Source organism: Sturnus vulgaris, unplaced genomic scaffold, assembly GCF_052056855.1.
Source record: "Sturnus vulgaris isolate bStuVul1 unplaced genomic scaffold, bStuVul1.hap1 Scaffold_156, whole genome shotgun sequence".
NCBI classification, from domain to species: domain Eukaryota; kingdom Metazoa; phylum Chordata; class Aves; order Passeriformes; family Sturnidae; genus Sturnus; species Sturnus vulgaris.
Window position 1 is genome coordinate 2,521,392 of NW_028276073.1, and position 12,500 is coordinate 2,533,891.

Below are 12,500 nucleotides of genomic sequence, written 5' to 3' on the forward strand. Positions count from 1 at the left end.
GCCCTCGGCCTGCCGTTTTACCGGCCGGCCTAATGCTGAGTAGACCTGTTGCCCTCTGCCGGCCGTGTTACCGGCCGGCCTAATGCTGGGTAGACCTGTTGCCCTCGGCCGGCCTTTGGACGTGGCGGCCGAATGCTGGGTAGACCTGTTGCCCTCGGCCGGCCTTTGTACCTGACGGCCGAATGCTGGGTAGACCTGTTGCCCTCTGCCGGCCGGCCTAATGCTGGGTAGACCTGTTGCCCTCGGCCGGCCTTTGGACGTGGCGGCCTAATGCTGGGTAGACCTGTTGCCCTCGGCCGGCCTTTGGACGTGGCGGCCGAATGCTGGGTAGACCTGTTGCCCTCGGCCGGCCTTTGGACGTGGCGGCCTAATGCTGGGTAGACCTGTTGCCCTCGGCCGGCCTTTGGACGTGGCGGCCGAATGCTGGGTAGACCTGTTGCCCTCGGCCGGCCTTTGGACGTGGCGGCCTAATGCTGGGTAGACCTGTTGCCCTCGGCCGGCCTTTGGACGTGGCGGCCTAATGCTGGGTAGACCTGTTGCCCTCGGCCGGCCGTGTTACCGGCCGGCCTAATGCTGGGTAGACCTGTTGCCCTCGGCCGGCCTTTGGACGTGGTGGCCGAATGCTGGGTAGACCTGTTGCCCTCGGCCGGCCTTTGGACGTGGCGGCCTAATGCTGGGTAGACCTGTTGCCCTCGGCCGGCCTTTGGACGTGGCGGCCGAATGCTGGGTAGACCTGTTGCCCTCGGCCGGCAGTGTTACCGGCCGGCCTAATGCTGGGTAGACCTGTTGCCCTCGGCCCGCCGTGTTACCGGCCAGCCGAATGCTGGGTAGACCTGTTGCCCTCGGCCGGCCTTTGTACGTGGTGGCCGAATGCTGGGTAGACCTGTTGCCCTCGGCCGGCCTTTGGACGTGGCGGCCTAATGCTGGGTAGACCTGTTGCCCTCGGCCGGCCTTTGGACGTGGCGGCCTAATGCTGGGTAGACCTGTTGCCCTCGGCCGGCCTTTGTACCTGACGGCCGAATGCTGGGTAGACCTGTTGCCCTCGGCCGGCCTTTGTACCTGACGGCCGAATGCTGGGTAGACCTGTTGCCCTCTGCCGGCCGTCTTTCCGGCTGGCCTAATGCTGGGTAGACCTGTTGCCCTCGGCCGGCCCTGGTACCGGCCGGCATAATGCTGGGTAGACCTGTTGCCCTCGGCCGGTCTTTGTCTCTGGCCACCCGCGGCGTGGTAGTCCTGTTACCGTCGGCCGGCCTTGCAGCCCGGCCGCCGCGCGATGGCGCCCCGTCTCTTCCATCGGACGCGCGGCCCCCTTGTCGTCTCTGCAGCGGCGAGCACGCCTTCGGCGGTCGGCCTGCACGTCCGGCATGACCGCGGGCACTGGCAGCCCAGCAGGCAGCCCTGCTCTCGCGTCTTCTTCCCCCCGGCGAAAGGCGGGGCGTGAAGGCGGGCGACTTTCGGTCCCAGCCGTGCCCAGGTGTCCCTGCCGGCTCCGTGCGCCAGCATCCACTGGCGAGCTCCGCCGGCCTCTTCCCCAGCCGCGGCCCCTGTCCGCTCCGCCGTCATGGTGCCGGCACCCCACTTCCCCAAGCGCTCCCCGACAGGAGCAGGCAGCGTTGTCGCGCCCCCTCCCCGTGCTCGAATGGACCGCGGCCCTGCTCCGGGCTTCATTTCTGCAGCGCGCTCGCTCGCTCGCTCGCTCGCGCGCTCCCTCCCTCCCCCCCCCCTCCCCCCTCCCCCCGGCCGCCCACCCGCCGCGCTGCCGCCCTGCCGCAGGCTTGAGCGGCGCCGGGGCGGAGGAGGAAGGAACGCCACCAAAGCAAAAGGCTCCGAGAAAGCTGAACAGAGAGCTTCTTTGACCAGGGACAGACGGCGCCAATCATCCCGCCGCCATCCCTGCTTGTGCACCAGGCTCTCCGCCTGCCGACCTCGGCATCAGCCTCCCGCCGCCGCCGTGTAAACTGCCCGGTGGGACCGTGGGCGGGGGCAGGAAGAGGCTGAAAGTGCTGCCAGGGAGGCTGATGGCGGAGGGCGGGGTCGCCCCCAACCGACAATGGGCAGGGCCCGAGGCAGTCTGAAAGCGCTGCCAGGGAGGCTGATGGCGGAGGGCGGGGTCGCCCCCAACCGACAATGGGCAGGGCCCGAGGCAGTCTGAAAGCGCTGCCAGGGAGGCTGAGGGCGGGGGGCGGGGCGCCCCCAACCGACAATGGGCAGGGCCCGAGGCAGTCTGAAAGCGCTGCCAGGGAGGCTGAGGGCGGGGGGCGGGGCGCCCCCAGCCGACAATGGGCAGGGGCCCGAGAGAGTCTGAAAGCGCTGCCAGGGAGGCTGACGGCGGGGGGCAGGGCGCCCCCAGCCGACAATGGGCAGGGGCGGGGAAAGTCTGAAAGCGCTGCATGGGAGGTTGATGGCGGAGGGCGGGCTCGCCCCCAGCGTTAATGGGTGGCTGCGGAAGACGGGGCAGGGACAGGGAGAGGGCAGGCGGCTTCGTGCCGGCCCCGGGCGCCTCGACAGCGAGCCCTCACGGCCCCCCAAACCCGCGCCGAGGCCCCAAGAGCTCTGCAGACCTTCCGCGGAAGAACCGGCCCGAAAGCGGCCACCCGCTTGCCGACGGCGGCGCCGGTCGCCTCGATGCAGCCGCCTCCGTGGGGCGGGAAGGGGCAGGGCGAGTTGTGCCAGGGCGCGGCGGCTTTGGGCCGAGTTTCGCTGCACGTACGTGCTTCCCCTGGCTGTGCTGCGGCCCGTGAGGTTCTGTTTTGTGGTGGGGGGGGGCTCTGTAGGTAGGGTCTCTGGGGGACGGGGGAGGAGGCGTGGGGTAGGGAGGACGCCGTTTGGGGGGGTCAGTGTGTCAGCAGGGCGAGAACCGGGCACAGGCCCTCCGTCAGCTCGGCTGTGGGCCCAAAGGGATCACAAATAAGATTTGGCAAGAGTTTTGTTTTCCGGAAAAGATTTTCTTTCCGAGTAAATAGAAGAGGCAATCATTCAAAAAAGGCAAAGAGGAAATGAAACAAATCAAATCAAATCAAAACAAAACAAAACAAAACAAAACAAAACGAAATAAAATAAAATAATAAAATGAAATGAAAAGAAATGAAATGAAATGATGAAATAAAATGTTGTCGAAAATATGTCTTGGTCTTGAAATCGATTCTGCCGGGCGGGGCAAGGCTGCTGGAGCACTTGGGCTCCGGAGCGTTAAGAGGCTGTGGGGTTTCCCCGGCTCCGAGATGGTACAAGGATGCCTCGTCTACCCGGATCCGCGAAACGTGGCCCGTCCCGCGGCGGCCAGGTCGACGCGGCTCCGGGGCCGGTGGCGTGGGACCGCCGTCGCCGGCGAAGGCGCAGCGGCGGCGGCCGTGGCCGCGACGACCAGGTCTACACGACTCCGGGAAACTTGGCCGGTCCCGCGGCGGCCAGGTCTACTGGGCTCCGGGATGGGCGGCCGCCGTGGCCGCGGCGACCAGGTCTACCCGCCTCCGGGACCGGCGGCGTGGGTCCGCCGTCGAGGGCGAGGGCGCTGCGACGGCCGCGGCGACCGGGTCTACCTAGCTCCGGTGCGACCCGGGCTGCGTGCAGCATGGCGAAGGTAGACCTGTGGTCCGCATCACGGCGTGGGCAGACCTGGTGTCCGCAGCATGGAGCGGGTAGACATGTTGTCCGCCGCATGGAGTGGGTAGACCTGTTGTCCGCGTAATGGAGTAGTTAGACCTGGTGTCCGCAGCTTGGAGTGGGTAGACCTGTTGTCCGCAGCAAGCCGTGGGTAGACCTGGTGTCCGCAGCATGACCTGGGTAGACCTGGTGTCCGCAGCTTGGTAGACCTGTTGCCCGTTTCATGGCTGGGTAGACCTGGTGTCCGCAGCAAGCCGTGGGTAGACCTGGTGTCCGCAGCTTGGTAGACCTGTTGCCCGTTTCATGGCTGGGTAGACCTGTTGTCCGCAGCATTGAGTTGGTAGACCTGGTGTCCGCAGCATGCCCTGGGTAGACCTGGTGTCCGCAGCTTGGTAGACCTGTTGCCCGTTTCATGGCTGGGTAGACCTGTTGTCCGCAGCATTGAGTGGGTAGACCTGGTGTCCGCAGCATGCCCTGGGTAGACCTGGTGTCCGCAGCTTGGTAGACCTGTTGCCCGTTTCATGGCTGGGTAGACCTGGTGTCCGCAGCAAGCCGTGAGTAGACCTGTTGCCCGTTTCATGGCTGGGTAGACCTGGTGTCCGCAGCATGCCCTGGGTAGACCTGGTGTCCGCAGCTTGGTAGACCTGTTGCCCGTTTCATGGCTGGGTAGACCTGGTGTCCGCAGCAAGCCGTGGGTAGACCTGGTGTCCGCAGCTTGGTAGACCTGTTGCCCGTTTCATGGCTGGGTAGACCTGGTGTCCGCAGCAAGCCGTGAGTAGACCTGTTGCCCGTTTCATGGCTGGGTAGACCTGGTGTCCGCAGCATGCCCTGGGTAGACCTGGTGTCCGCAGCTTGGTAGACCTGTTGCCCGTTTCATGGCTGGGTAGACCTGTTGTCCGCAGCAAGCCGTGAGTAGACCTGTTGCCCGTTTCATGGCTGGGTAGACCTGTTGTCCGCAGCATGCCCTGGGTAGACCTGGTGTCCGCAGCTTGGTAGACCTGTTGCCCGTTTCATCGCTGGGTAGACCTGTTGTCCGCAGCATTGAGTGGGTAGACCTGTTGCCCGTTTCATGGCTGGGTAGACCTGGTGTCCGCAGCTTGGTAGACCTGTTGCCCGTTTCATGGCTGGGTAGACCTGGTGTCCGCAGCATTGAGTTGGTAGACCTGGTGTCCGCTACATACCCTGGGTAGACCTGGTGTCCGCAGCTTGGTAGACCTGTTGCCCGTTTCATGGCTGGGTAGACCTGGTGTCCGCAGCATTGAGTTGGTAGACCTGGTGTCCGCAGCATGCCCTGGGTAGACCTGTTGTCCGCAGCTTGGTAGACCTGTTGCCCGATTCATGGCTGGGTAGACCTGGTGTCCGCAGCAAGCCGTGAGTAGACCTGTTGCCCGTTTCATGGCTGGGTAGACCTGGTGTCCGCAGCATGCCCTGGGTAGACCTGTTGTCCGCAGCTTGGTAGACCTGTTGCCCGTTTCATGGCTGGGTAGACCTGTTGTCCGCAGCAAGCCGTGAGTAGACCTGTTGCCCGTTTCATGGCTGGGTAGACCTGGTGTCCGCAGCATGCCCTGGGTAGACCTGGTGTCCGCAGCTTGGTAGACCTCTTGCCCGTTTCATGGCTGGGTAGACCTGTTGTCCGCAGCAAGCCGTGGGTAGACCTGGTGTCCGCAGCATGCCCTGGGTAGACCTGGTGTCCGCAGCTTGGTAGACCTGTTGCCCGTTTCATGGCTGGGTAGACCTGGTGTCCGCAGCAAGCCGTGAGTAGACCTGTTGCCCGTTTCATGGCTGGGTAGACCTGGTGTCCGCAGCATGCCCTGGGTAGACCTGGTGTCCGCAGCTTGGTAGACCTGTTGCCCGTTTCATGGCTGGGTAGACCTGGTGTCCGCAGCAAGCCGTGAGTAGACCTGTTGCCCGTTTCATGGCTGGGTAGACCTGGTGTCCGCAGCATGCCCTGGGTAGACCTGGTGTCCGCAGCTTGGTAGACCTGTTGCCCGTTTCATGGCTGGGTAGACCTGGTGTCCGCAGCAAGCCGTGGGTAGACCTGGTGTCCGCAGCTTGGTAGACCTGTTGCCCGATTCATGCCTGGGTAGACCTGTTGTCCGCAGCAAGCCGTGGGTAGACCTGGTGTCCGCAGCTTGGTAGACCTGTTGCCCGATTCATGCCTGGGTAGACCTGTTGCCCGCAGCATTGAGTTGGTAGACCTGTTGCCCGTTTCATGGCTGGGTAGACCTGGTGTCCGCAGCATTGAGTTGGTAGACCTGGTGTCCGCAGCATGCCCTGGGTAGACCTGGTGTCCGCAGCTTGGTAGACCTGTTGCCCGTTTCATGGCTGGGTAGACCTGTTGTCCGCAGCATTGAGTTGGTAGACCTGGTGTCCGCAGCATGCCCTGGGTAGACCTGGTGTCCGCAGCTTGGTAGACCTGTTGCCCGTTTCATGGCTGGGTAGACCTGGTGTCCGCAGCTTGGTAGACCTGTTGCCTGTTTCATGGCTGGGTAGACCTGGTGTCCGCAGCAAGCCGTGAGTAGACCTGTTGCCCGTTTCATGGCTGGGTAGACCTGGTGTCCGCAGCATGCCCTGGGTAGACCTGGTGTCCGCAGCTTGGTAGACCTGTTGCCCGTTTCATGGCTGGGTAGACCTGTTGTCCGCTGCAAGCCGTGAGTAGACCTGTTGCCCGTTTCATGGCTGGGTAGACCTGGTGTCCGCAGCATTGAGTGGGTAGACCTGGTGTCCGCAGCTTGGTAGACCTGTTGCCCGTTTCATGGCTGGGTAGACCTGTTGTCCGCAGCATTGAGTGGGTAGACCTGTTGCCCGTTTCATGGCTGGGTAGACCTGTTGTCCGCAGCAAGCCGTGGGTAGACCTGGTGTCCGGAGCTTGGTAGACCTGTTGCCCGATTCATGCCTGGGTAGACCTGTTGTCCGCAGCAAGCCGTGGGTAGACCTGGTGTCCGCAGCATGCCCTGGGTAGACCTGTTGTCCGCAGCTTGGTAGACCTGTTGCCCGTTTCATGGCTGGGTAGACCTGTTGTCCGCAGCAAGCCGTGAGTAGACCTGTTGCCCGTTTCATGGCTGGGTAGACCTGGTGTCCGCAGCATGCCCTGGGTAGACCTGGTGTCCGCAGCTTGGTAGACCTGTTGCCCGTTTCATGGCTGGGTAGACCTGTTGTCCGCAGCAAGCCGTGGGTAGACCTGGTGTCCGCAGCATGCCCTGGGTAGACCTGGTGTCCGCAGCCTGGTAGACCTGTTGCCCGTTTCATGGCTGGGTAGACCTGGTGTCCGCAGCAAGCCGTGGGTAGACCTGGTGTCCGCAGCATGCCCTGGGTAGACCTGGTGTCCGCAGCTTGGTAGACCTGTTGCCCGTTTCATGGCTGGGTAGACCTGGTGTCCGCAGCAAGCCGTGAGTAGACCTGTTGCCCGTTTCATGGCTGGGTAGACCTGTTGTCCGCAGCATGCCCTGGGTAGACCTGTTGTCCGCAGCTTGGTAGACCTGTTGCCCGTTTCATGGCTGGGTAGGCCTGGTGTCCGCAGCATGCCCTGGGTAGACCTGGTGTCCGCAGCTTGGTAGACCTGTTGCCCGTTTCATGGCTGGGTAGACCTGGTGTCCGCAGCAAGCCGTGGGTAGACCTGGTGTCCGCAGCTTGGTAGACCTGTTGCCCGATTCATGCCTGGGTAGACCTGTTGTCCGCAGCAAGCCGTGGGTAGACCTGGTGTCCGCAGCTTGGTAGACCTGTTGCCCGTTTCATGGCTGGGTAGACCTGTTGTCCGCAGCATTGAGTTGGTAGACCTGTTGCCCGTTTCATGGCTGGGTAGACCTGGTGTCCGCAGCATTGAGTGAGTAGACCTGTTGCCCGTTTCATGGCTGGGTAGACCTGGTGTCCGCAGCTTGGTAGACCTGTTGCCCGTTTCATGGCTGGGTAGACCTGGTGTCCGCAGCATGCCCTGGGTAGACCTGGTGTCCGCAGCTTGGTAGACCTGTTGCCCGTTTCATGGCTGGGTAGACCTGGTGTCCGCAGCAAGCCGTGGGTAGACCTGGTGTCCGCAGCTTGGTAGACCTGTTGCCCGTTTCATGGCTGGGTAGACCTGTTGTCCGCAGCATTGAGTTGGTAGACCTGTTGTCCGCAGCAAGCCGTGGGTAGACCTGGTGTCCGCAGCATGCCCTGGGTAGACCTGGTGTCCGCAGCTTGGTAGACCTGTTGCCCGTTTCATGCCTGGGTAGACCTGTTGTCCGCAGCAAGCCGTGGGTAGACCTGGTGTCCGCAGCATGCCCTGGGTAGACCTGGTGTCCGCAGCTTGGTAGACCTGTTGCCCGTTTCATGGCTGGGTAGACCTGTTGTCCGCAGCAAGCCGTGAGTAGACCTGTTGCCCGTTTCATGGCTGGGTAGACCTGGTGTCCGCAGCATGCCCTGGGTAGACCTGGTGTCCGCAGCTTGGTAGACCTGTTGCCCGTTTCATGGCTGGGTAGACCTGTTGTCCGCAGCAAGCCGTGGGTAGACATGGTGTCCGGAGCTTGGTAGACCTGTTGCCCGATTCATGCCTGGGTAGACCTGTTGTCCGCAGCATTGAGTGGGTAGACCTGGTGTCCGCAGCATGCCCTGGGTAGACCTGTTGTCCGCAGCTTGGTAGACCTGTTGCCCGTTTCATGGCTGGGTAGACCTGTTGTCCGCAGCAAGCCGTGAGTAGACCTGTTGCCCGTTTCATGGCTGGGTAGACCTGTTGTCCGCAGCATGCCCTGGGTAGACCTGGTGTCCGCAGCTTGGTAGACCTGTTGCCCGTTTCATGGCTGGGTAGACCTGGTGTCCGCAGCAAGCCGTGGGTAGACCTGGTGTCCGCAGCATGCCCTGGGTAGACCTGGTGTCCGCAGCTTGGTAGACCTGTTGCCCGTTTCATGGCTGGGTAGACCTGTTGTCTGCAGCAAGCCGTGGGTAGACCTGGTGTCCGGAGCTTGGTAGACCTGTTGCCCGATTCATGCCTGGGTAGACCTGTTGTCCGCAGCATTGAGTGGGTAGACCTGGTGTCCGCAGCATGCCCTGGGTAGACCTGGTGTCCGCAGCTTGGTAGACCTGTTGCCCGTTTCATGGCTGGGTAGACCTGGTGTCCGCAGCAAGCCGTGAGTAGACCTGTTGCCCGTTTCATGGCTGGGTAGACCTGGTGTCCGCAGCATGCCCTGGGTAGACCTGGTGTCCGCAGCTTGGTAGACCTGTTGCCCGTTTCATGGCTGGGTAGACCTGTTGTCCGCAGCAAGCCGTGGGTAGACCTGGTGTCCGGAGCTTGGTAGACCTGTTGCCCGATTCATGCCTGGGTAGACCTGTTGTCCGCAGCATTGAGTGGGTAGACCTGGTGTCCGCAGCATGCCCTGGGTAGACCTGTTGTCCGCAGCTTGGTAGACCTGTTGCCCGTTTCATGGCTGGGTAGACCTGTTGTCCGCAGCAAGCCGTGAGTAGACCTGTTGCCCGTTTCATGGCTGGGTAGACCTGGTGTCCGCAGCATGCCCTGGGTAGACCTGGTGTCCGCAGCTTGGTAGACCTGTTGCCCGTTTCATGGCTGGGTAGACCTGGTGTCCGCAGCAAGCCGTGGGTAGACCTGGTGTCCGCAGCATGCCCTGGGTAGACCTGGTGTCCGCAGCTTGGTAGACCTGTTGCCCGTTTCATGGCTGGGTAGACCTGGTGTCCGCAGCAAGCCGTGGGTAGACCTGGTGTCCGCAGCATGCCCTGGGTAGACCTGGTGTCCGCAGCTTGGTAGACCTGTTGCCCGTTTCATGGCTGGGTAGACCTGGTGTCCGCAGCAAGCCGTGGGTAGACCTGGTGTCCGCAGCTTGGTAGACCTGTTGCCCGATTCATGCCTGGGTAGACCTGTTGTCCGCAGCATTGAGTGGGTAGACCTGGTGTCCGCAGCATGCCCTGGGTAGACCTGGTGTCCGCAGCTTGGTAGACCTGTTGCCCGTTTCATGGCTGGGTAGACCTGGTGTCCGCAGCAAGCCGTGGGTAGACCTGGTGTCCGGAGCTTGGTAGACCTGTTGCCCGATTCATGCCTGGGTAGACCTGTTGTCCGCAGCATTGAGTGGGTAGACCTGGTGTCCGCAGCATGCCCTGGGTAGACCTGTTGTCCGCAGCTTGGTAGACCTGTTGCCCGTTTCATGGCTGGGTAGACCTGTTGTCCGCAGCAAGCCGTGAGTAGACCTGTTGCCCGTTTCATGGCTGGGTAGACCTGGTGTCCGCAGCATGCCCTGGGTAGACCTGGTGTCCGCAGCTTGGTAGACCTGTTGCCCGTTTCATGGCTGGGTAGACCTGTTGTCCGCAGCAAGCCGTGGGTAGACCTGGTGTCCGCAGCATGCCCTGGGTAGACCTGGTGTCCGCAGCTTGGTAGACCTGTTGCCCGTTTCATGGCTGGGTAGACCTGGTGTCCGCAGCAAGCCGTGGGTAGACCTGGTGTCCGCAGCATGCCCTGGGTAGACCTGGTGTCCGCAGCTTGGTAGACCTGTTGCCCGTTTCATGGCTGGGTAGACCTGTTGTCCGCAGCAAGCCGTGGGTAGACCTGGTGTCCGCAGCATGCCCTGGGTAGACCTGGTGTCCGCAGCTTGGTAGACCTGTTGCCCGTTTCATGCCCTGGGTAGACCTGTTGTCCGCAGCTGGGTAGACCTGTTGTCCGCAGCAAGCCGTGGGTAGACCTGGTGTCCGCAGCATGCCCTGGGTAGACCTGGTGTCCGCAGCTTGGTAGACCTGTTGCCCGTTTCATGGCTGGGTAGACCTGGTGTCCGCAGCAAGCCGTGGGTAGACCTGGTGTCCGCAGCATGCCCTGGGTAGACCTGGTGTCCGCAGCTTGGTAGACCTGTTGCCCGTTTCATGGCTGGGTAGACCTGGTGTCCGCAGCAAGCCGTGGGTAGACCTGGTGTCCGCAGCATGCCCTGGGTAGACCTGGTGTCCGCAGCTTGGTAGACCTGTTGCCCGTTTCATGGCTGGGTAGACCTGGTGTCCGCAGCAAGCCGTGGGTAGACCTGGTGTCCGGAGCTTGGTAGACCTGTTGCCCGATTCATGCCTGGGTAGACCTGTTGTCCGCAGCATTGAGTGGGTAGACCTGGTGTCCGCAGCATGCCCTGGGTAGACCTGTTGTCCGCAGCTTGGTAGACCTGTTGCCCGTTTCATGGCTGGGTAGACCTGTTGTCCGCAGCAAGCCGTGGGTAGACCTGGTGTCCGGAGCTTGGTAGACCTGTTGCCCGATTCATGCCTGGGTAGACCTGTTGTCCGCAGCATTGAGTGGGTAGACCTGGTGTCCGCAGCATGCCCTGGGTAGACCTGTTGTCCGCAGCTTGGTAGACCTGTTGCCCGTTTCATGGCTGGGTAGACCTGTTGTCCGCAGCAAGCCGTGAGTAGACCTGTTGCCCGTTTCATGGCTGGGTAGACCTGGTGTCCGCAGCATGCCCTGGGTAGACCTGGTGTCCGCAGCTTGGTAGACCTGTTGCCCGTTTCATGGCTGGGTAGACCTGTTGTCCGCAGCAAGCCGTGGGTAGACCTGGTGTCCGCAGCATGCCCTGGGTAGACCTGGTGTCCGCAGCTTGGTAGACCTGTTGCCCGTTTCATGGCTGGGTAGACCTGGTGTCCGCAGCAAGCCGTGGGTAGACCTGGTGTCCGCAGCATGCCCTGGGTAGACCTGGTGTCCGCAGCTTGGTAGACCTGTTGCCCGTTTCATGGCTGGGTAGACCTGTTGTCCGCAGCAAGCCGTGGGTAGACCTGGTGTCCGCAGCATGCCCTGGGTAGACCTGGTGTCCGCAGCTTGGTAGACCTGTTGCCCGTTTCATGCCCTGGGTAGACCTGTTGTCCGCAGCTGGGTAGACCTGTTGTCCGCAGCAAGCCGTGGGTAGACCTGGTGTCCGCAGCATGCCCTGGGTAGACCTGGTGTCCGCAGCTTGGTAGACCTGTTGCCCGTTTCATGGCTGGGTAGACCTGTTGTCCGCAGCAAGCCGTCGGTAGACCTGTTGCCCGTTTCATGGCTGGTAGACCTGTTGTCCGCCGCCGGCCTGGAAGTACTCCAAGGGGTCGCTGTTTCTCGCTGCCTCCGGCTATGTCATCGTAGAAGGCGGCGTGCGCCACTGCGCCCCCTCGGTCACGTACATCGGTTCTCTTTCCGGCCTCCGCCGCTTCGGGCCCATCTGTCCGTATTATGGGAACGAGGTGACGGGCCGTATCCCCACAGGCTGTTGCTGTGCCTGTGTCCGTGGCGGAGAAGGGCGGACGCGCGTGCGGTCGCCAGGGCCAGAAGAACACCGCCGATGTCGGGGCGAGTCGCGTGGCTTCGTCCGGCTTCCCGTCTTACCCAGTTCGACTGGGACAGGTTAGCCCAGAGAGAGAGACCGATGCGATCCGAGAGCCGCTCCCCGGCCCAGGCGAGGCTGCGTGCTCAGTCGGGGGAGAAGCGAGAAAGCCCCCAGAGAGACCGATGCGATCCGAGAGCCGCTCCCCGGCCCAGGCCGAGGCTGCGTGTTCAGTCCGGGGGAGAAGCGAGAAAGCCCCCAGAGAGAGCGATGCGATCCGAGAGCCACCGCGCTCCCCCGGCCCAGGCGAGGCTGCGTTGTTCCAGGCGGGGGAGAAGCGAGAAAAAGGCCCAGAGAGAGGGCGAGAAAGCCGCGAGTGTGTCCCGCTCCGGCCCGGCTGCTGCCGGTTTCGTGACAACGGGGAGCCGGGCGCCTGCTCGCTCCCCCGGGGATGGTGGCGGGCGAGGCGGCGGCGCCTCGCCCCTTTTCTGCCCGGCCTTAAGCCGGGGCCCCGCCCGCTCGCCGGGTGCGGCATTTCTTCGGCTGTCGGTCCCGGTGCACGCTGGTGGCCGGCAGCCGGGGCTGGATTTCTGTGGGGCCGGCCCGGGGTTGTGTTGAGCCTGCCCGGGCTTTCCCTGGCCCCCCTCCCCGAGAGCCCCC